Raw genomic sequence first — 25,954 nt, 5'->3', positions numbered from 1 at the left:
GGGGCCGCTGGAGATGGTGGTAGCGGCCTGGCCACCATCGCTCCTCCCACAATAGGCAGGGGGGTCATTATCGGCCCCCCGCTGCAGGTGGTGGTAACGGTGGAGGTGCACAACGTCACCATGCTCGCCGATGTTACCGGTAACGGAGCCCCCTGCTCGCCGCGGATGGTCGGCGGCGACCTGGGGCTCCAGTGCTTCCTCGGTGGGGGGCTGCGCTTGGGTGGTGTGGGCTCGGGCGGTGAAGTGGTGGCCCGGGTTGCTGTACGCAGCCCCCTTTCCGGTGCGACGTCAATCGGCGAGGGAGGTGACGTAAGTGACGGGGCGCCTGCTGTGACGGCGGCCTAAGATGGTGAGGCCGCCGTGCTTACCCCCGAGGGTTTCCGTAGGGCGGCCCGAGGTGGTGTGGGGCCGCTGGAGGGACTCTTTCCCTGTACCACCGCCCTTGGTGATGGTGTGTGGGCGGTGGGATTCCCTCCAATTCTCGGGGGCGTTCTTCTGGATCCGGTCGGAGCCGCTACCGTCCTCCGGGTGGTGGTGGTGGCAGTTCTTCTGCCCACCTCCACCGGGGCTTTGGCACCCCTCATACCCCGTGTCGCCCGCCTTTGGGTGGTGGTAGGCGGGGTCCTGACAGGTGGGGTTCTTGCGGGAGGGGTGCCAGTCGACCCCCTGGTAGCGGGGGCCGCTCTTCTGCCCGGTGGGGTGGGCCTCGTTGCGGTAGCGGCTAAGGGACCGTAGCCTCTCCTTGTAGCAGGCGCCCTTGCAGCCGGCGGCGATGTCCTAGGGGCAGCCAACCCCGATCGCCGCTGCGGGCTGCCGCTCTTCTGGACCGCTGGCGTCCCCTTAGGTCTGGGGTAGGTTGGTTGGGTGGGGGGCGGGGGCGCGGGCCGGGCGCTGGTGGTGGGCCCGATCGTGATCGTTAGCGTGGGAGTGCCGGACGGCGGCGTGCGATACGACGTCGTCATAGCCGTCGCAGCCGCCGTTACCAGCACCCCACGCAACGTTGTTTGCTTCGTGGCCCGCGCCTTGCCCCCCGTCGCCACTGGTCTCGTGGTCGTCGTCTTCGTCGTCGTCCTCGTAGTCCTCGTCGTCCTGGATGTTGTTATCCCCGCTGTTGTTGTTGCTGTTGTTGTTGCCGCTGCCGCCCTTGTGCGCCGCGTCGCGCAGGTGGTGGTGGCCGTCCCCGTAGAATCCCTCGCCGTTGTAGGGGTGTGGGTGGGCCGGGGCGGGGCGGCGACGTCGCGGCGCACGTCGAATGCGGGGGCGGGGACTGGGCCGCCAAATTGGCAGTAGCAATCGCAGCAGCGCGCGGTTCTGCGGGGGCGGATGTCGCGGAACTCCCCCGACGCGAGGTGTTGCTTGAACCGGTCGCGCCTGTCACGGGAGGTGCACAAGTCCCACTCGGACTGTTCTGTTGGCCGGAACTATGAATATGGCCGTGGTGCAGCTTCACCACCTTGAGTGGATACTTCCCGTTGCCGGTGAAGCTGCACTCACGGCACTTGTATTTCACTGCAACGCCCGGATGATGCTTCCGGGCGTGCTTCGTCAAGTCCGAGTGGGACCTGTACAGGCCGCTGATTGTCAGGGCGAGATTATTACTCCCCTCGGTAGTGCAGGAGGTGATCGTCGCACTATCACCGCGGTCCTGCATCGCTCTTAAGACTAAGTCCTACGCTACGAGTGAGACAGAAGAAGAAAGAGACAGAGTTGCTGTGGCAAATATTTCTAAGTGCCACAGCGAGGCGAAACGGGGAAGATAGACTAAGTGGGAATGACAGAGGAAGAGAAGAGAAAACTAAGTTAAAAGCGATAGTAGGAATACCGCCACGCGGTAACACCCTACTGACTCCGCCGGCGCTAAGTCCGGTGTCGAAGACTGCCTGGAAAAATGACAGCCTCCGACGTGGCAGTCGGTAGGGAGACTAACGGATGACGGTTGCGGAGGAGTGCAGCGATCTCGATGGAGGAAGAGCGACGGAATCGCCCACTCCACCGAGGACTGCACGGGGGTTGCACCGCAGGCGGGCCGACCTGACGTCCACTCACTAACGGGTGAGTGGAGTCAGCCTCCACGCGGGCGGTGACTGAAGGGAGAAAAAGGAGGTGGAGGCGCCACTCGACTCGGACCTCACGCGTCCCGGTCCGTTGACACACCTCAACGGATGGGAGCGGTCGGCGGAGCGGGTGGACGCGTAGGGGTAAGGTAGAGGACTACCGACGATGATTCGAGCACCGCAGACGGCTGGAGACCGGCTGCGTTACCCTCCTCACTGCCGGGGGGATAGAAAGAAAAGAGAGACTCACTCGGCGCAGGAGTCCAGCGATGCAGGAGCGCTCTCCGAGGGGAATAACACTTCGCTCCTGATTCCTGATCCAGCGGTGGTTGACGTGGATCAGGCGAGCCGTCCTTCCCGTCGGCGTCGTCGATGGCCAAGTCCTGGTGGGTCGTTGCGGTGTTGGGTGACCGACGTAGAGGAAGACCAGGGTTGTCCAGGTAGGCCAGGGATGGTGGTTGGTCCTAATTGAAGTAGTCCTGGACCCTCGGTAGACCCTGGTCGTCCTCTCCCTCGGCGGTCCTCGGAAGCAGGACGCGTGGATGGCGCAGGTGGAGGTGCGCTGGTGGTCCTCCCGCGCAGGCTCGATCCGGTCCCGCGGCGAAGGCACTTATTACACACTTCACCGCACAACACCTCGAGCACTGATCGTGTACAGACCTTGCCGCGCACGCGCCCGATCGCAACTCGGCCCGCACTGTTGCGCAGTGTAGTCGCGGCGTTGACTCTACCGCGATTTCGGGTACTTCGCGGAGTCAGAATATCAAGGGAGCTTGCTCTTTGGAGTCCCGAGTCAGTCCAGCAGGTGAAAAAAGATAGAGAGCTCTAATTAGCAGCGCTAATTGAGCCGTTTCCGGCGGCACTGCAGTGCCGGACCGACTCGCGGCGGAAGTGGAGCGAGCCCCAGCGATCCGCCTGACTCCAAAAATCAGGTTAATATTCTGACTCCGAGATGCGGAGTGTATCAGATATTAAGCTGATAAGAACAGATAAAAAGCGCTTTATTTTTCAACAAATGTTCCCCCAGCCTTACATAGTTTGGCTGGGGGTAGTTATACAGAAGCGCCTTTATGGCGGAGGCGGAGTATTGTAAATATTTATAAATATACACATACATATATACATGACTGATCGTGTATCGGTGGCTATACAATAGGCCGAGAAGCGATCTGGATCTGTGTTATGCGTGTACACGTTGGTTTTAACCCTGATGCCGACTACCGATCGGGATCTGTGTTATGCGAGTACACGTTGATATTAAGTGTAAGGTCGAGAAGTGATCTGGATCTGTGTTGTGCGAGTGCACGTTGATATTAACCATAATGCCGAGTAGCGATCTGGAACTGTGTTATGCGAGTTTTATATAATTTTATACAGTTCTATACAGTTTTGTATAGTATATTATAGTTCTAGATAATTTTATACTGTTTTATATAGTATTATACACGTTTCTATAGCATTATGTAGTTTTACGTGGTTTTAAATTGTTTTGTATTCTTTTTTATTGTATTTCACCTTTTACATTGTGTTATGCAGTTATATATATTATTATGAAGTTTTGTGTAGTTTTATGAAGTTTTACGTAGTTTTATATGACTTGATATAGATCTATATTGGCCTATATAGTTTTATATAGTTCTATTAGTTTTATGTGGTTTTATATAGTTTTATATATTTTCATATAGTTTTATTTATTTTTAAATACTCCTATTTGTTTTATATAGGTTTGTATATTTTTATATAGCTTTATAGAGTTGTATATAGTTTTATAATGTTTTATACAGTTTTATACAGTTTTATATTGTTCTATTAGTTTTATATGATTTTATATAGTTTTATATAGTTTTATATAGTTTTATATAGTTTTATATAGTTTTATATAGTTTTATGTAGTTTTATATAGTTTTATATAGTTTTATATAGTTTCATTAGTTTTATATAGATTTATATAGTTTTATATAGTTTCATATAGTCTTATGTAGTTTCATCAGTTTTATACAGTTTTATATATTTTTATACAGTTTTATATAGTATTATATAGTTTAATATAGCTTCATATTGTTTCGTATAGTCTTATATATTTTTAAAAGGTTTTATATACTTTTGTCAGTGTTATATAGTTTTATATAGTTTTATATAGTTTCATATAGTTTTATCTAGTATTATATAGTTTTATATAGTTTTATATAGTTTTATATAGTTGTGTTAGTTTTATATAGTTTTAAATAGTTTTATATAGTTTTGATAGTTTTATATAGTTTTATACAGTTTTATACAGTTTTATATTGTTTTTTATAGTGTTATATAGTTTTATAGAGTTTTATGAAGTTTTACATAATTTTATTAGCTTTATATATGCATATATGCATGCATTGTCGGTAGGAGGCCCTGGCGCATGAATCTGGGCAGCGGGAACGACCTCGGACCAACAGGGGCCGAGAAAACCACCGTCTCATGGGGCAGGACACTCAGGGTCAGGGAAAAATCCAATATATATCTGGTGATATCTCGGGTGCTATTACAGATAGCGCAATAAATCAAAGTGCATTGTCTGTAGGAGGCACTGGCGAATGAATCTGTGCAGCAGGAACGATCTCGGACCACCAGGGGCCGAGAAAACCACCGTCACATGGGGCCGGACACTCAGGGTCAGGGAAAAATCTAATATATATCTGGTGATATCTCGGGTGCTATTACAGATAGCGATATAAATCAAAGTGCATTGTCTGTAGGAGGCCCTGGCGCATGAATCTGTGCAGCAGGAACGACCTCGGACCACCAGGGGCCGAGAAAATTACAGATTTTCGGTATCCGTCACCCAAAGTCATGTAAAAATCCAGATTGTATATGGTGCTTTCTCGGGTGCTATAACAGATAGCGCGATAAATCAAAGTGAATTATCTGCAGGAGGCCCTGGCGCATGCATCTGTGCAGCGGGAACGACCTCGGACCACCAGGGGCCGAGAAAATCACCGTCTCATGGGGCCGGACTGTCAGGGTCAGGGAAAAATCCAATATATATCTGGTGATATCTCGGGTGCTATTAAAGATAGCGCAATAAATCAAAGTGCATTTTCTGTAGGAGGCCCTGGCGCATGAATCTATGCAGCAGGAACGACCTCGGACCACCAGGGGCCGAGAAAATTACAGATTTTCGGTATCTGTCGCACAATGTCATATAAAAATCCAGCATATATCTGGTGATATCTCGGGTGCTATTAGTGATAGCGCAATAAACCAAAGAGAATTAGCTGCAGGAGGCCCTGGCGCATGAATCTGTGCAGCGGGAACGACCTCGGACCACCAGGGGCCGAGAATACCACCGACACATGGGGCCGGACTGTCAGGGTCAGGGAAGAATCCAGCATATATCTGGTGTTATCTCGGGTGCTATTAGAGATAGCGCAATAAATCAGAGTGCATTGTCTGCTGAAAGACCTGGCGCATGACTCAGTGCAGCGGGAGCGACCTCGGACCACCAGGGGCCGAGAAAATCACCGTCTCATGGGGCCGGACCGTCAGGGTCGGGGAAAAATCCAGTATATATCTGGTGATATCTCGGGTGCTATAAGAGATAGCGCAATAAATCAAAGTGCATTGTCTGTAGGCGGACCTGGCGCATGAATCCGTGCAGCGGGAACGACCTCGGTCCACCAGGGACCGAGAAAATTACAGATTTTCGGTATCCGTCGCCCAAGGTAATGTAAAAATCCAGCATATATATGGTGCTTTCTCGGATGCTATTACAGATAGCGCAATAAATCAAAGTGCAATGTCTGCAGGAAGCCCTGGCGCATGAATCTGTTCAGGGGGAACGACCTCGGACCACCAGGGGCCGGGAAAACCACAGTCTCATGGGTCCGGACACTCAGGGTCAGGGGAAAATCCAATATATATCTGGTGATATCTCGGGTGCTTTTAGGGATAGCGCAATAAACCAAAGTGAATTATCTGCAGGGGGCCGTAGCGCATAAATCTGTGCAGCGGGAACGACCTCGGACCACCAGGGGCCGAGAAAATTACAGATATTCGGAATCCGTCACCCAAGGTCATGTAAAAATCCAGCATATATCTGGTGATATCTCGGGTGCTATTACAGATAGCGCAATAAACCAAAGTGCATTGTCTGTAGGAGTCCCTGGCGCATGTATCGGTGCAGCGGGAACAACCTCAGACCACCAGGGGCCGAGAAAATCACCGTCTCATGGGGCCGGACTGTCAGGGTCAGGGAAAAATCCAATATATATCCGGTGATATCTCAGGTGCTATTAGATATAGCGCAATAAATCAAAGTGCATTGTCTGTAGGAGACCCTGGCGCATGAATCTAGTCAGCGGGAACGGCGTCGGACCACCAGGGGCCGAGAAAACCACCGTCTCATGGGGCCGGACACTCAGGGTCAGGGGAAAATCCAATATATACCTGGTGATATCTCGGGTGCTATTAGAGATAGCGCGATAAATCAAAGTGAGTTATCTGCAGGAGGCACTGGCGAATGAGTCTGTGCAGCAGGAACAACCTCGGACCACCAGGGGCCGAGAAAGCCACCGTCACATGGGACCGGACACTCAGGGTCAGGGGAAAATCCAATATATACCTGGTGATATCTCGGGTGCTATTAGAGATAGCGCGATAAATCAAAGTGAGTTATCTGCCGGAGGCACTGGCGAATGAGTCTGTGCAGCAAGAACAACCTCGGACCACCAGGGGCCGAGAAAATTACAGATATTCGGAATCCGTCACCCAAGGTCATGTAAAAATCCAGCATATATCAGGTGATATCTCGGGTGCTATTACAGATAGCGCAATAAACCAACTGCATTGTCTGTAGGAGACCCTGGCGCATGAATCGGTGCAGCGGGAACGACCTCGGACCACCAGGGGCCGAGAAAATCACCGTCTCATGGGGCCGGACTGTCAGGGTCAGGGAAAAATCCAATATATATCCGGTGATATCTCAGGTGCTATTAGATATAGCGCAATAAATCAAAGTGTATTGTCTGTAGGAGGCACTGGCGAATGAATCTAGCAGCAGGAAAGACCTCGGACCACTAGGGGCCAAGAAAACCACCGTCTCATGGGGCCGGACACTCAGGGTCAGGGAAAAATCCAATATATATCTGGTGATATCTCGGGTGCTATTACAGATAGCGCAATAAATCAAAGTGCATTGTACGTAGGAGGCCCTGGCGCATGAATCTGTGCAGCGGGAACGACCTCGGACCGCCAGGGGCCGGGAAAACCACAGTCTCATGGGTCCGGACACTCAGGGTCAGGGGAAAATCCAATATATATCTGGTGATATCTCGGGTGCTATTAGAGATAGCGCAATAAACAAAAGTGAATTATCTGCAGGCGGCCGTAGCGCATGAATCTGTGCAGCGGGAACGACCTCGTACCACCAGGGGCCGAGAAAACCACCGTGTCATGGGGCCGGACACACAGGGTCCGGGAAAAATCAAATATATATCTGGTGATATCTCGGGTGCTATTAGAGATAGGGCAATACACCAAAGTGAGTTATCTGCAGGAGGCACTGGCGAATGAGTCTGTGCAGCAGGAACAACCTCGTACCACCAGGGGCCGAGAAAATTACAGATATTCGGAATGCGTCACCCAAGATCATTTAAAAATCCAGCATATATCTGGTGATATCTCGGGTGCTATTAGAGATAGCGAAATAAACCAAAGTGAATAATCTGCAGGTGGTCCTGGCGCATGAGTCTGTGCAGCGGGATCGACCTCGGACCACCAGGGGCCGAGAAAACCACCGACACATGGGACCGGACACTCAGTGTCAGGGAAAAATCCAATATATATCTGGTGATATCTCGGGTGCTCTTACAGATAGCGCAATAAACCAAAGTGAATTGTCTGCAGGAAGCACTGGCACATGAATCTGTGCAGGGGGATCGACCTCGGACCACGAGGGACCGAGAAAACCATCGACACATGGGGCCGGACTGTCAGGGTCAGGGAAAAATCCAATATATATCTGGTGATATCTCGGGTGCTATTAGAGATAGCGCAATAAATCAAAGTGCATTGTCTATTGGAGGCACTGGCGAATGAGTCTGTGCAGCAGGAGCGACATCGGAACACCAGGGTCCGAGAAAATTACAGATTTTCGGTATCCGTCACCCAATGTCATGTAAAAATCCAGCATATATATGGTGATATCTCGGGTGCTAATAGAGATAGCGCAATAAACCAAAGTGCATTGTCTGTAGGAGGCCCTGGCGCATGAATCTGTGCAGCCGGAACGACCTCGGACCACCAGGGGCCGAGAAAACCACAGTCTCATGGGGCCGGACACTCAGGGTCAGGGGAAAAACCAATATATATCTGGTGATATCTCGGGTGCTATTAGAGATAGCGCAATAAACCGACGTGAATTATCTGCAGGAGGCCCTGGCACATGCATCTGTGCAGCGGGAACGACCTGGGACCACCAGGGACCGAGAAAACCAACGTCTCATGCGGCCGGACACTCAGAGTTAGGGAAAAATCCAATATGTATCTGGTGATATCTCGGATGCTATTACAGATAGGGCAATAAACCAAAGTGAATTATCTGCAGCAGGCCCTGGCGCATGCATCTGTGCAGCGGGAACGACCTCGGACCACCAGGGGCCGAGAAAACCACCGTCTCATGGGGCCGGACACTCAGGGTCAGGGAAAAATCAAACATATATCTGGTGATAACTCGGGTGCTATTAGAGATAGCGCAATAAATCAAGGTGCATTCTCCTTAGGTGGCCCTTGCGCATGAATCTGTGCAGCGGGAACGACCTCGGACCACCAGGGGCCGAGAAAACCACCGTCACATGGGGCCGGACACTCAGGGTCAGTGAAAAATCCAATATATATCTGGTGATATCTCGGGTGCTATTACAGATAGCACAATAACTCCAAGTGAATTATCTGCATGAGGCCCTGGCGCATGAATCTGTGCAGCGGGAACGACCTCGGACCACCAGGGGCCGAGTAAATTACAGATATTCGGAATCCGTCACCCAAGGTCATGTAAAAATCCAGCATATATCTGGTGATATCTCGGGTGCTATTAGAGATAGCGCAATAAATCAAAGTGCATTGACCGTAGGAGGCCCTTGCTCATGAATCTGAGCAGCAGGAACGACATCGGACCACCAGGGGCCGAGAAAATTAAAGATATTCGGTGTCCGTCAGCCAATGTCATGTAAAAATCCAGCATATATATGGTGCTTTCTCGGGTGCTATTACAGATAGCGCAATAAATCGAAGTGCATTGTCTGTCGGAGGCCCTGGCGCATGAATCTGGGCAGCGGGAACGACCTCGGACCACCAGGGGCCGAGAAAACCACCGTCTCATGAGGCCGGACACTCAGGGTCAGGGAAAAATCCATTATATATCTGGTGATATCTCGGGTGCTATTACAGATAGCGCGATAAACCAAAGTTCATTGTCTGTAGGAGGCCCTGGCGCATGAATGTGGGCAGCGGGAACGACCTCGGACCACCAGGGGCCGAGAAAACCACCGTCACATGGGGCCGGACACTCAGGGTCAGGGGAAAATCCAATATATATCTGGTGATATCTCGGGTGCTATTAGAGATAGCGCAATAAATCAAAGCGAATTATCTGCAGGAGGACCTGGCGCATGCATGTGTGCAGCGGGAAAGACCTCGGACCACCAGGGGCCAAGAAAACCACGGTCTCATGGGGCCGGACACACAGGGTCCGGGAAAAATCAAATATATATCTGGTGATATCTCGGGTGCTATTAGAGATAGGGCAATACACCAAAGTGAGTTATCTGCAGGAGGCACTGGCGAATGAGTCTGTGCAGCAGGAGCAACCTCGGACCACCAGGGGCCGAGAAAATTACAGATATTCGGAATCCGTCACCCAAGGTCATGTAAAAATCCAGCATATATCTGGTGATATCTCGGGTGCTATTAGAGATAGCGAAATAAACCAAACTGAATAATCTGCAGGAGGCCCTGGCGCATGAATCTGTGCAGCGGGAACGACCTCGGACCACCAGGGGCCGAGAAGACCACCGTCACATGGGGCCGGACACTCAGGGTGAGGGAAAACTCCAATATATATCCGGTGATATCTCGGGTGCTATTAGAGATAGCGCGATACATCAAAGTGCATTGTCTGCAGGCAGCCCTGGCGCATGAATCTGTGCAGCGGGAACGACCTCGGACCACCAGGGGCCGGGAAAACCACAGTCTCATGGGTCCGGACACTCAGGGTCAGGGGAAAATCCAATATATATCTGGTGATATCTCGGGTGCTTTTAGGGATAGCGCAATAAACCAAAGTGAATTATCTGCAGGGGGCCGTAGCGCATAAATCTGTGCAGCGGGAACGACCTCGGACCACCAGGGGCCGAGAAAACCACCGTGTCATGGGGCCGAACACTCAGGGTCAGGGAAAAATCCAATATATATCTGGTGATATCTCGGGTGCTATTACAGGTATCGCAATAAATCAAAGTGCATTGTCTGTATTAGGCCCTGGCGCATGTATCTGTGCAGCCGGAACGACCTCGGACCACCAGGGGCCGAGAAAACCACAGTCTCATGGGGCCGGACACTCAGGGTCAGGGGAAAATCCAATATATATCTGGTGATATCTCGGGTGCTATTAGAGATAGCGCAATAAACCGAAGTGAATTATCTGCAGGAGGCCCTGGCACATGCATCTGTGCAGCGGGAACGACCTGGGACCACCAGGGACCGAGAAAAGCAACGTCTCATGCGGCCGGACACTCAGAGTTAGGGAAAAATCCAATATATATCTGGTGTTATCTCGGATGCTATTAGAGATAGCGCAATAAATCAGAGTGCATTGTCTGCTGAAAGACCTGGCGCATGACTCAGTGCAGCAGGAGCGACCTCGGACCACCAGGGGCCGAGAAAATCACCGTCTCATGGGGCCGGACCGTCAGGGTCGGGGAAAAATCCAGTATATATCTGGTGATATCTCGGGTGCTATAAGAGATAGCGCAATAAATCAAAGTGCATTGTCTGTAGGCGGACCTGGCGCATGAATCCGTGCAGCGGGAACGACCTCGGTCCACCAGGGGCCGAGAAAATTACAGATTTTCGGTATCCGTCGCCCAAGGTAATGTAAAAATCCAGCATATATATGGTGCTTTCTCGGGTGCTATTACAGATAGCGCAATAAATCAAAGTGCATTGTCTGCAGGAAGCCCTGGCGCATGAATCTGTTCAGGGGGATCGACCTCGGACCACGAGGGACCGAGAAAACCATCGACGCATGGGGCCGGACTGTCAGGGTCAGGGAAAAATCCAATATATATCTGGTGATATCTTGGGTGCTCTTACAGATAGCGCACTAAACCAATGTGAATTATCTGCAGGAGGCACTGGCGCATGCATCTGTGCAGCGGGAACTACCTCGGACCACCAGGGGCCGAGAAGACCACCGTCACATGGGGCCGGACATTCAGGGTGAAGGAAAAATCCAATATATATCCGGTGGTATCTCGGGTGCTATTATAGATAGCGCAATAAATCAAAGTGCATTGTCTGTAGGAGGCCCTGTCGTATGAATCTAGTCAGCGAGAACGACCTCGGACCACCAGGGGCCGAGAAGACCACCGTCACATGGGGCCGGACACTCAGGGTGAGGGAAAAATCCAATATATATCCGGTGATATCTCGGGTGCTGTTACAGATAGCGCAATAAATCAAAGTGCATTGTCCGTAGGAGGACCTTGCGCATGAATCTGTGCAGCGGGAACGACCTCGGACAACCAGGGGCCGAGAAAATCACCGCCTCATGGTGCCGGAGTGTCAGGGTCGGGGAAAAATCCAATATATATCTGGTGATACCTCGGGTGCTATTAGAGAGCGCAATAAACCAAAGTGAATTATGTGCAGGGGGCCCCGGCGCATGAATCTGTGCAGCGAGAACGACCTCGGACCACCAGGGGCCGAGAAGACCACCGTCACATGGGGCCGGACACTCAGGGTGAGGGAAAAATCCAATATATATCCGGTGATATCTCGGGTGCTATTACAGATAGCGCAACAAATCAAAGTGCATTGTCTGTAGGAGACCCTGGCGCATGAATCTAGTCAGCGGGAACGACTTCGGACCACCAGGGGCCGAGAAAACCACCGTCTTATGGGGCCGGACACTCAGGGTCGGGGAAAAATCCAATATATATCTGGTGATATCTCGGGTGCTATTAGAGATAGAGCGATAAATCAAAGTGAATTATCTGCAGGAGGCCCAGGCGCATGCATCTGTGCAGCGGGAACGACCTCGGACTACCAGGGGCCGAGGAAACCACAGTCTCATAGAGTCGGACACTCAGGGTCAGGGGAAAATCCAATATATATCTGTCGATACGTCGGGTGCTATTAGAGATAGCGCAATAAACCAAAGTGAATTATCTGCAGGGGGCCCTGGCGCATGAATATGTGCAGCGGGAACGACCTCGGACCACCATGGTCCGAGAAAACCACCGTCTCATGGAGCCGGACACTCAGGTTCGGGGAAAAATCCAATATATATCTTGTGATATCTCCGGTGCTATTAGGGATAGCGCAATAAATCAAAGTGCATTGTCTGTAGGTGGCCCTGGCGCATGAACCTGTGCAGCGGGTACGACCTCGGACCACCAGGGGCCGAGAAAACCACCGTCTCATGGGGCCGGACACTTAGGGTCGGGGAAAAATCCAATATGTATCTGTTGATATCTCGGGTGCTATTACAGATAGCGCAATAAATCAAAGTGCATTGTCTGTAGGAGGCCCTGGCGCATGAATCTCTGCTGCGGGAACAACCTCGGAACGCCAGGGGCCGAGAAAACCACCGTCTCATGGGGCCGGACACTGAGGGTCGGGGAAAAATCCGATACATATCTGGTGTTATCTCGGGTGCTATTACAGATAGCGCAATAAATCAAAGTGCATTGTCCGTAGGAGGACCTTGCGCATTAATCTGTGCAGCGGGAACGACCTCGGACAACCAGGGGCCGAGAAAATCACCGCCTCATGGTGCCGGACTGTCAGGGTCGGGGAAAAATCCAATACATATCTGGTGATATCTCGGGTGCTATTACAGATAGCGCAATAAATCAAAGTGCATTATCTGTAGGAGGCCCTGGCGCATGAATGTGTGCACCGGGAACGACCTCGGACTACCAGGGGCCAAGAAAGCCACCGTCACATGGGAGCGGACGCTCAGGGTCGGGGAAAAATCCATTATATATCCAGTGATATCTCGGGTGCTATTAGGGAGAGCGCAATAAACCAAAGTGAATTATCTGCAGGGGGCCCTGGCGCATGAATCTGTGCAGCGGGAACTACCACGGACCACCAGGGGCCGAGAAGACCACCGTCACATGGGGCCGGACATTCAGGGTGAAGGAAAAATCCAATATATATCCGGTGGTATCTCGGGTGCTATTATAGATAGCGCAATAAATCAAAGTGAATTATCTGCAGGAGGCCCTGGCGCATGCATCCGTGCAGCGGGAACGACCTCGGACTACCAGGGGCCGAGGAAACCACAGTCTCATAGAGCCGGACACTCAGGGTCAGGGGAAAATCCAATATATATCTGTCGATATGTCGGGTGCTATTAGAGATAGCGCAATAAACCAAAGTGAATTATCTGCAGGGGGCCCTGGCGCATGAATATGTGCAGCGGGAACGACCTCGGACCACCAGGGGCCGAGAAAACCACCGACACATGGTGCCGGACACCCAACGTTATGTAAAAATCCAGGATGTATCTGATGATATCTCGGGTGCTATTAGAGATAGCGCGATATATCGAAGTGTATTGTCTGCAGGCTGCCCTGGCCCATGAATATGTGCAGCGAGAACGACCTCGGACCACCATGGTCCGAGAAAACCACCGTCTCATGGAGCCGGACACTCAGGTTCGGGGAAAAATCCAATATATATCTTGTGATATCTCCGGTGCTATTAGAGATAGCGCAATAAATCAAAGTGCATTGTCTGTAGGTGGCCCTGGCGCATGAACCTGTGCATCGGGTACGACCTCGGACCACCAGGGGCCGAGAAAACCACCGTCTCATGGGGCCGGACACTCAGGGTCGGGGAAAAATCCAATATGTATCTGTTGATATCTCGGGTGCTATTACAGATAGCGCAATAAATCAAAGTGCATTGTCTGTAGGAGGCCCTGGCGCATGAATCTGTGCTGCGGGAACAACCTCGGAACGCCAGGGGCCGAGAAAACCACCGTCTCATGGGGCCGGACACTGAGGGTCGGGGAAAAATCCGATACATATCTGGTGATATCTCGGGTGCTATTACAGATAGCGCAATAAATCAAAGGGCATTGTCCGTAGGAGGACCTTGCGCATGAATCTGTGCAGCGGGAACGACCTCGGACAACCAGGGGCCGAGAAAATCACCGCCTCATGGTGCCGGACTGTCAGGGTCGGGGAAAAATCCAATACATATCTGGTGATATCTCGGGTGCTATTACAGATAGCGCAATAAATCAAAGTGCATTATCTGTAGGAGGCCCTGGCGCATGAATGTGTGCACCGGGAACGACCTCGGACTACCAGGGGCCAAGAAAGCCACCGTCAGATGGGAGCGGACGCTCAGGGTCGGGGAAAAATCCATTATATATCCGGTGATATCTCGGGTGCTACTAGAGAGAGCGCAATAAACCAAAGTGAATTATATGCAGGGGGCCCTGGCGCATGAATCTGTGCAGCGGGAACTACCACGGACCACCAGGGGCCGAGAAGACCACCGTCACATGGGGCCGGACATTCAGGGTGAAGGAAAAATCCAATATATATCCGGTGGTATCTCGGGTGCTATTATAGATAGCGCAATAAATCAAAGTGCATTGTCTGTAGGAGACCCTGGCGCATGAATCTAGTCAGCGGGAACGGCGTCGGACCACCAGGGGCCGAGAAAACCACCGTCTCATGGGGCCGGACACTCAGGGTCAGGGGAAAATCCAATATATACCTGGTGATATCTCGGGTGCTATTAGAGATAGCGCGATAAATCAAAGTGAGTTATCTGCAGGAGGCACTGGCGAATGAGTCTGTGCAGCAGGAACAACCTCGGACCACCAGTGGCCGAGAAAATTACAGATATTCGGAATCCGTCGCCCAAGGTCATGTAAAAATCCAGCATATATCTGGTGATATCTCGGGTGCTATTACAGATAGCGCCATAAACCAAAGTGAATTATCTGCAGGAGGCCCTGGCGCATGCATCTGTGCAGAGAGAATGACCTCGGACCAGCAGGGGCCAAGAAAGCCACCGTCACATGGGACCGGACACTCAGGGTCAGGGAAAAATCCAATATATATCTGGTGATATCTCGGGTGCTATTAGAGATAGCGCCATAAACCAAAGTGAATTATCTGCAGGAGGCCCGGGAGTATGAATCTGGGCAGCGGGAACGACCGCGGACCACCAGGCGCCGAGAAAACCAACGTCAAATGGGGCCGGACTGTCAGTGTCAGGGAAAAATCCATTATATATCTGGTAATATCTCGGGTGCTATTAGAGATAGAGCGATAAATCAAAGTGAGTTATCTGCAGGAGGCACTGGCGAATGAGTCTGTGCAGCAGGAACAACCTCGGACCACCAGGGGCCGAGAAAATTAAAGATATTCGGAATCCGTCACCCAAGGTCATGTAAAAATCCAGCATATATCTGGTGATATCTCGGGTGCTATTAGAGATAGCGAAATAAACCAAAGTGAATAATCTGCAGGAGGCCCTGGCGCATGAATCTGTGCAGCGGGAACGACCTCGGACCACCAGGGGCCGAGAAGACCACCGTCACATGGGGCCGGACACTCAGGGTGAGGGAAAACTCCAATATATATCCGGTGATATCTCGGGTGCTATTAGAGATAGCGCGATACATCAAAGTGCATTGTCTGCAGGCAGCCCTGGCGCATGAATCTGTGCATCGGGAACGACCTCGGACCACCAGGGGCCGAGAAAACCACCGTGTCATGGGGCCGAACACTCAGGGTCAGGGAAAAATCCAATATATATCTGGTGATATCTCGGGTGCTATTACAGGTATCGCAATAAATCAAAGTGCATTGTCTGTAGGAGGCCCTGGCGCATGAATCTGTGCAGCCGGAACGACCTCGGACCACCAGGGGCCGAGAAAACCACAGTCTCATGGGGCCGGACACTCAGGGTCAGGGGAAAATCCAATATATATCTGGTGATATCTCGGGTGCTATTAGAGATAGCGCAATAAACCGAAGTGAATTATCTGCAGGAGGCCCTGGCACATGCATCTGTGCAGCGGGAACGACCTGGGACCACGAGGGACCGAGAAAACCAACGTCTCATGCGGCCGGACACTCAGAGTTAGGGAAAAATCCAATATATATCTGGTGATATCTCGGATGCTATTAGAGATAGGGCAATAAACCAAAGTGAATTATCTGCAGCAGGCCCTGGCGCATGCATCTGTGCAGCGGGAACGACCTCGGACCACCAGGGGCCGAGAAAATCACCGTCTCATGGGGCCGGACACTCAGGGTCGGGGAAAAATCCAATATAGATCTGGTGATATCTCGGGTGCTCTTACAGATAGCGCTCTAAACCAAAGTGAATTATCTGCAGGGGGCCCTGGCGCATGAATATGTGCAGCGGGAACGACCTCGGACCACCAGGGGCCGAGAAAACCACCAACACATGGTGCCGGACACCCAAGGTTATGTAAAAATCCAATATGTATCTGTTGATATCTCGGGTGCTATTACAGATGGCGCGATAAATCGAAGTGTATTGTCTGCAGGCTGCCCTGGCCCATGAATATGTGCAGCGAGAACGACCTCGGACCACCATGGTCCGAGAAAACCACCGTCTCATGGAGCCGGACACTCAGGTTCGGGGATAAATCCAATACATATCTGGTGATATCTCGGGTGCTATTACAGATAGCGCAATAAATCAAAGTCATTGTCCGTAGGAGGACCTTGCGCATGAATCTGTGCAGCGGGAACGACGTCGGACCACCAGGGGCCGGGAGAACCACAGTCTCATGGGTACGGACACTGAGGGTCAGGGGAAAATCCAATATATATCTGGTGATATCTCGGGTGCTATTAGAGATAGCGCAATAAACCAAAGTGCATTATCTGTAGGAGGCCCTGGCGCATGAATGTGTGCACCGGGAACGACCTCGGACTACCAGGGGCCAAGAAAGCCACCGTCACATGGGTCCGGACGCTCAGGGTCGGGGAAAAATCCATTATATATCCGGTGATATCTCGGGTGCTATTAGAGAGAGCGCAATAAACCAAAGTGAATTATCTGCAGGGGGCCCTGGCGCATGAATCTGTGCAGCGGGAACTACCTCGGACCACCAGGGGCCGAGAAGACCACCGTCACATGGGGCCGGACACTCAGGGTGAAGGAAAAATCCAATATATATCCGGTGGTATCTCGGGTGCTATTATAGATAGCGCAATAAATCAAAGTGCATTGTCTGTAGGAGACCCTGGCGCATGAATCTAGTCAGCGGCAACGACGTCGGACCACCAGGGGCCGAGAAAACCACCGTCTCATGGGGCCGGACACTCAGGGTCAGGGGAAAATCCAATATATACCTGGTGATATCTCGGGTGCTATTAGAGATAGCGCGATAAATCAAAGTGAGTTATCTGCAGGAGGCACTGGCGAATGAGTTTGTGCAGCAGGAACAACCTCGGACCACCAGGGGCCGAGAAAATTACAGATATTCGGAATCCGTCACCCAAGATCATGTAAAAATCCAGCATATATCTGGTGATATCTCGGGTGCTATTACAGATAGCGCAATAAACAAAAGTGAATTATCTGCAGGCGGCCGTAGCGCATGAATCTGTGCAGCGGGAACGACCTCGGACCACCAGGGGCCGAGAAAACCACCGTGTCATGGGGCCGGACAAACAGGGTCCGGGAGAAATCAAATATATATCTGGTGATATCTCGGGTGCTATTAGAGATAGGGCAATACACCAAAGTGAGTTATCTGCAGGAGGCACTGGCGAATGAGTCTGTGCAGCGGGATCGACCTCGGACCACCAGGGGCCGAGAAAACCACCGTCTCATGGGGCCGGACACTGAGGGTCGGGGAAAAATCCGATACATATCTGGTGATATCTCGGGTGCTATTACAGATAGCGCAATAAATCAAAGTGCATTGTCCGTAGGAGGACCTTGCGCATAAATCTCTGCAGCGGGAACGACCTCGGACAACCAGGGGCCGAGAAAATCACCGCCTCATGGTGCCGGACTGTCAGGGTCGGGGAAAAATCCAATACATATCTGGTGATATCTCGGGTGCTATTACAGATAGCGCAATAAATCAAAGTGCATTATCTGTAGGAGGCCCTGGCGCATGAATGTGTGCACCGGGAACGACCTCGGACTACCAGGGGCCAAGAAAGCCACCGTCACATGGGACCGGACGCTCAGGGTCGGGGAAAAATCCATTATATATCCGGTGATATCTCGGGTGCTATTAGAGATAGCGAAATAAACCAAAGTGAATAATCTGCAGGAGGCCCTGGCGCATGAATCTGTGCAGCGGGAACGACCTCGGACCACCAGGGGCCGAGAAGACCACCGTCACATGGGGCCGGACACTCAGGGTGAGGGAAAACTCCAATATATATCCGGTGATATCTCGGGTGCTATTAGAGATAGCGCGATACATCAAAGTGCATTGTCTGCAGGCAGCCCTGGCGCATGAATCTGTGCAGCGGGAACGACCTCGGACCACCAGGGGCCGGGAAAACCACAGTCTCATGGGTCCGGACACTCAGGGTCAGGGGAAAATCCAATATATATCTGGTGATATCTCGGGTGCTTTTAGGGATAGCGCAATAAACCAAAGTGAATTATCTGCAGGGGGCCGTAGCGCATAAATCTGTGCAGCGGGAACGACCTCGGACCACCAGGGGCCGAGAAAACCACCGTGTCATGGGGCCGAACACTCAGGGTCAGGGAAAAATCCAATATATATCTGGTGATATCTCGGGTGCTATTACAGGTATCGCAATAAATCAAAGTGCATTGTCTGTAGGAGGCACTGGCGAATGAATCTGTGCAGCAGGAACGACCTCGGACCACCAGGGGCCGAGAAAATCACCGTCTCATGGGGCCGGACTGTCAGGGTCAGGGAAAAATCCAATATATATCCGGTGATATCTCGGGTGCTATTGCAGATATCTCAATAAATCAAAGTGCATTGTCTGCAGGAGGCCCTGGCGCATGAATCTGGGCAGCGGGAACGACCTCGGACCACCAGAGGCCGAGAAAACCACCGTCGCATGGGGCCGGCAATCAGGGTCAGGGGAAAATCCAATATATATCTGGTGATATCTCGGGTGCTATTAGAGATAGCGCAATAAATCAAAGTGCATTGTCCGTAGGAGGCCCTGGCGCATGAATCTGTGCAGCGGGAAAGACGTCGGACCACCAGGGGCCGGGAGAACCACAGTCTCATGGGGCCGGACACTCAGGGTCAGGGGAAAATCCAATATATATCTGGTGATATCTCGGGTGCTATTAGAGATAGCGCAATAAACCGAAGTGAATTATCTGCAGGAGGCCCTGGCACATGCATCTGTGCAGCGGGAACGGCGTCGGACCACCAGGGGCCGAGAAAACCAACGTCTCATGCGGCCGGACACTCAGAGTTAGGGAAAAATCCAATATATATCTGGTGATATCTCGGATGCTATTAGAGATAGGGCAATAAACCAAAGTGAATTATCTGCAGCAGGCCCTGGCGCATGCATCTGTGCAGCGGGAACGACCTCGGACCACCAGGGGCCGAGAAAATCACCGTCTCATGGGGCCGGGCACTCAGGGTCGGGGAAAAATCCAATATAGATCTGGTGATATCTCGGGTGCTCTTACAGATAGCGCTCTAAACCAAAGTGAATTATCTGCAGGGGGCCCTGGCGCATGAATCCGCGCAGCGGGATCGACCTCGCACCACCAGGGGCCGAGAAAACCTCCGACACATGGAGCCGGGCACTCAGGGTCGGGGAAAAATCCAATATATATCTGGTGATATCTCGGGTGCTATTAGAGATAGCGCAATAACTCCAAGTGAATTATCTGCATGAGGCCCTGGCGCATGAATCTGTGCAGCTGGAACGACCTCGGACCACCAGGGGCCGAGTAAATTACAGATATTCGGAATCCGTCACCCAAGGTCATGTAAAAATCCAGCATATATCTGGTGATATCTCGGGTGCTATTAGAGAGAGCGCAATAAACCAAAGTGAATTATCTGCAGGGGGCCCTGGCGCATGAATCTGTGCAGCGGGAACTACCTCGGACCACCAGGGGCCGAGAAGACCACCGTCACATGGGGCCGGACATTCAGGGTGAAGGAAAAATCCAATATATACCTGGTGATATCTCGGGTGCTATTAGAGATAGCGCGATAAATCAAAGTGAGTTATCTGCAGGAGGCACTGGCGAATGAGTCTGTGCAGCAGGAACAACCTCGGACCACCAGGGGCCGAGAAAATTACAGATATTCGGAATCCGTCACCCAAGGTCATGTAAAAATCCAGAATATATCTGGTGATATCTCGGGTGCTATTACGGATAGCGCAATAAACAAAAGTGAATTATCTGCAGGCGGCCGTAGCGCATGAATCTGTGCAGCGGGAACGACCTCGGACCACCAGGGGCCGAGAAAACCACCGTGTCATGGGGCCGGACACACAGGGTCCGGGAAAAATCAAATATATATCTGGTGATATCTCGGGTGCTATTAGAGATAGGGCAATACACCAAAGTGAGTTATCTGCATGAGGCACTGGCGAATGAGTCTGTGCAGCGGGATCGACCTTGGACCACCAGGGGCCGAGAAAACCACCGTCTCATGGGGCCGGACACTCAGGGTCAGGGGAAAATCCAATATATATCTGGTGATATCTCGGGTGCTTTTAGGGATAGCGCAATAAACCAAAGTGAATTATCTGCAGGGGGCCGTAGCGCATAAATCTGTGCAGCGGGAACGACCTCGGACCACCAGGGGCCGAGAAAACCACCGTGTCATGGGGCCGAACACTCAGGGTCAGGGAAAAATCCAATATATATCTGGTGATATCTCGGGTGCTATTACAGGTATCGCAATAACTCCAAGTGAATTATCTGCATGAGGCCCTGGCGCATGAATCTGTGCAGCTGGAACGACCTCGGACCACCAGGGGCCGAGTAAATTACAGATATTCGGAATCCGTCACCCAAGGTCATGTAAAAATCCAGCATATATCTGGTGATATCTCGGGTGCTATTAGAGAGAGCGCAATAAACCAAAGTGAATTATCTGCAGGGGGCCCTGGCGCATGAATCTGTGCAGCGGGAACTACCTCGGACCACCAGGGGCCGAGAAGACCACCGTCACATGGGGCCGGACATTCAGGGTGAAGGAAAAATCCAATATATACCTGGTGATATCTCGGGTGCTATTAGAGATAGCGCGATAAATCAAAGTGAGTTATCTGCAGGAGGCACTGGCGAATGAGTCTGTGCAGCAGGAACAACCTCGGACCACCAGGGGCCGAGAAAATTACAGATATTCGGAATCCGTCACCCAAGGTCATGTAAAAATCCAGAATATACCTGGTGATATCTCGGGTGCTATTAGAGATAGCGCGATAAATCAAAGTGAGTTATCTGCAGGAGGCACTGGCGAATGAGTCTGTGCAGCAGGAACGACCTCGGACCACCAGGGGCCGAGAAAACCACCGTGTCATGGGGCCGGACACACAGGGTCCGGGAAAAATCAAATATATATCTGGTGATATCTCGGGTGCTATTAGAGATAGGGCAATACACCAAAGTGAGTTATCTGCATGAGGCACTGGCGAATGAGTCTGTGCAGCGGGATCGACCTTGGACCACCAGGGGCCGAGAAAACCACCGTCTCATGGGGCCGGACACTCAGGGTCAGGGGAAAATCCAATATATACCTGGTGATATCTCGGGTGCTATTAGAGATAGCGCGATAAATCAAAGTGAGTTATCTGCAGGAGGCACTGGCGAATGAGTCTGTGCAGCAGGAACAACCTCGGACCACCAGGGGCCGAGAAAATTACAGATATTCGGAATCCGTCGCCCAAGGTCATGTAAAAATCCAGCATATATCTGGTGATATCCCGGGTGCTATTACAGATAGCGCCATAAACCAAAGTGAATTATCTGCAGGAGGCCCTGGCGCATGCATCTGTGCAGAGAGAACGACCTCGGACCACCAGGGGCCAAGAAAGCCACCGTCACATGGGACCGGACACTCAGGGTCAGGGAAAAATCCAATATATATCTGGTGATATCTCGGGTGCTATTAGAGATAGCGCCATAAACCAAAGTGAATTATCTGCAGGAGGCCCGGGAGTATGAATCTGGGCAGCGGGAACGACCGCGGACCACCAGGCGCCGAGAAAACCAACGTCAAATGGGGCCGGACTGTCAGTGTCAGGGAAAAATCCATTATATATCTGGTAATATCTCGGGTGCTATTAGAGATAGAGCGATAAATCAAAGTGAGTTATCTGCAGGAGGCACTGGCGAATGAGTCTGTGCAGCAGGAACAACCTCGGACCACCAGGGGCCGAGAAAATTACAGATATTCGGAATCCGTCACCCAAGGTCATGTAAAAATCCAGCATATATCTGGTGATATCTCGGGTGCTATTACAGATAGCGCAATAAACCAAAGTGCATTGTCTGTAGGAGTCCCTGGCGCATGAATCGGTGCAGCGGGAACAACCTCGGACCACCAGGGGCCGAGAAAATCACCGTCTCATGGGGCCGGACTGTCAGGGTCAGGGAAAAATCCAATATATATCCGGTGATATCTCAGGTGCTATTAGATATAGCGCAATAAATCAAAGTGTATTGTCTGTAGGAGGCACTGGCGAATGAATCTAGCAGCAGGAAAGACCTCGGACCACTAGGGGCCAAGAAAACCACCGTCTCATGCGGCCGGACACTCAGGGTCAGGGAAAAATCCAATATATATCCGGTGATATCTCGGGTGCTATTGCAGATATCTCAATAAATCAAAGTGCATTGTCTGCAGGAGGCCCTGGCGCATGAATCTGGGCAGCGGGAACGACCTCGGACCACCAGAGGCCGAGAAAACCACCGTCGCATGGGGCCGGCAATCAGGGTCAGGGGAAAATCCAATATATATCTGGTGATATCTCGGGTGCTCTTACAGATAGCGCTCTAAACCAAAGTGAATTATCTGCAGGGGGCCCTGGCGCATGAATCTGCGCAGCGGGATCGACCTCGCACCACCAGGGGCCGAGAAAACCTCCGACACATGGAGACGGGCACTCAGGGTCGGGGAAAAATCCAATATATATCTTGTGATATCTCGGGTGCTATTACAGATGGCGCGATAAATCGAAGTGTATTGTCTGCAGGCTGCCCTGGCCCATGAATATGTGCAGCGAGAACGACCTCGGACCACCATGGTCCGAGAAAACCACCGTCTCATGGAGCCGGACACTCAGGTTCGGGGAAAATCCAATATGTATCTGTTGATATCTCGGGTGCTATTACAGATAGCGCAATAAATCAAAGTGCATTGTCTGTAGGAGGCCCTAGCGCATGAATCTGTGCTGCGGGAACAACCTCGGAACGCCAGCGGCCGAGAAAACCACCGTCTCATGGGGCCGGACACTGAGGGTCGGGGAAAAATCCAATACATATCTGGTGATATCTCGGGTGCTATTACAGATAGCGCAATAAATCAAAGTCATTGTCCGTAGGAGGACCTTGCGCATGAATCTGTGCAGGGGGAACGACGTCGGACCACCAGGGGCCGGGGGAACCACAGTCTCATGGGTACGGACACTCAGGGTCAGGGGAAAATCCAATATATATCTGGTGATATCTCGGGTGCTATTAGAGATAGCGCAATAAACCAAAGTGCATTATCTGTAGGAGGCCCTGGCGCATGAATGTGTGCACCGGGAACGACCTCGGACTACCAGGGGCCAAGAAAGCCACCGTCACATAGGACCGGACGCTCAGGGTCGGGGAAAAATCCATTATATATCCGGTGATATCTCGGGTGCTATTAGAGAGAGCGCAATAAACCAAAGTGAATTATCTGCAGGGGGCCCTGGCGCATGAATCTGTGCAGCGGGAACTACCTCGGAAGACCAGGGGCCGAGAAGACCACCGTCACATGGGGCCGGACACTCAGGGTCAGGGGAAAATCCAATATATAACTGGTGATATCTCGGGTGCTATTAGAGATAGCGCGATAAATCAAAGTGAGTTATCTGCAGGAGGCAATGGCGAATGAGTCTGTGCAGCAGGAACAACCTCGGACCACCAGGGGCCGAGAAAATTACAGATATTAGGAATCCGTCACCCAAGGTCATGTAAAAATCCAGCATATATCAGGTGATATCTCGGGTGCTATTACAGATAGCGCAATAAACCAACTGCATTGTCTGTAGGAGACCCTGGCGCATGAATCGGTGCAGCGGGAACGACCTCGGACCACCAGGGGCCGAGAAAATCACCGTCTCATGGGGCCGGACTGTCAGGGTCAGGGAAAAATCCAATATATATCCGGTGATATCTCAGGTGCTATTAGATATAGCGCAATAAATCAAAGTGTATTGTCTGTAGGAGGCACTGGCGAATGAATCTAGCAGCAGGGAAGACCTCGGACCACTAGGGGCCAAGAAAACCACCGTCTCATGGGGCCGGACACTCAGGGTCAGGGAAAAATCCAATATATATCTGGTGATATCTCGGGTGCTATTACAGATAGCGCAATAAATCAAAGTGCATTGTACGTAGGAGGCCCTGGCGCATGAATCTGTGCAGCGGGAACGACCTCGGACCGCCAGGGGCCGAGAAAACCACCGTCTCATGAGGCCGGACACTCAGGGTCAGGGAAAAATCCAATATATATCTGGTGATATCTCGGGTGCTATTACAGATAGCGCGATAAACCAAAGTTCATTGTCTGCGGGAGGCCCTCGCGTATGAATCTGTGAAGCAGGAACGACATCGTACCACCAGGGGCCGAGAAAATTACAGATACTCTGAATTCGTCACCCAAGGTCATGTAAAAATCCAGCATATATCTGGTGATATCTCGGGTGCTATTATAGATAGCGCAATAAACCGAAGTGAATTATCTGCAGGAGGCCCTGGCGCATGAATCTGTGCAGCGGGAACGACCTCGGACCACCAGGGGCCGAGAAAACCACCGTCACATGGGGCCGGACACACAGGGACAGGGAAAAATCCAATATATATCTGGTGATATCTCGGGTGCTATTACAGATAGCGCAATAAATCAAAGTGCATTGTCAGTAGGAGGCCCTGTCGCATGCATCTGTGCAGCGGGAACGACCACCGACTACCAGGGGCCGAGAAAACCACCGTCTCATGGGGCCGGACACTCATGGTCAGGGAAAAATCAAATATATATCTGGTGATATCTCGGGTGCTATTAGAGATAGCGCCATAAACAAAAGTGAATTATCTGCAGGAGGCCCTGGCGCATGACTCTGTGCAGCGGGAACGACCTCGGACCACCTGGGGCCGAGAAAACCACCGTCTCACGAGGCCGGACACTATGGGTCAGTGAAAAATCCAATATATATATGGTGATATCTCGGGTGCTATTACAGATAGCGCAATAAATCCAAGTGCATTGTCCGTAGGATGCCCTGGCGCATGAATCCGTGCAGCAGGAACGACCTCGGACCACCAGGGGGCGCGGAAACCACCGTCTCATGGGGCCGGACACTCAGGGTCAGGGAAAAATCCAATATATATCTGGTGATATCTCGGGTGCTATTACAGATAGCGAAATATACCAAAGTGAATTGTCTGTAGGAGGC

At 51.4% G+C, this 25,954-nt stretch overlaps 1 pseudogene; it reads right to left on the bottom strand.

The window, feature by feature from the left end:
• Positions 1–2,891: 2,891 nt before the first annotated feature.
• LOC143175382 (U2 spliceosomal RNA) lies at positions 2,892–3,073 on the bottom strand (annotated as a pseudogene).
• Positions 3,074–25,954: the final 22,881 nt, after the last annotated feature.

Source organism: Nomia melanderi, unplaced genomic scaffold, assembly GCF_051020985.1.
Source record: "Nomia melanderi isolate GNS246 unplaced genomic scaffold, iyNomMela1 scaffold0067, whole genome shotgun sequence".
Taxonomy (NCBI): domain Eukaryota; kingdom Metazoa; phylum Arthropoda; class Insecta; order Hymenoptera; family Halictidae; genus Nomia; species Nomia melanderi.
This window is presented reverse-complemented; position numbering and strand designations above follow the sequence as displayed.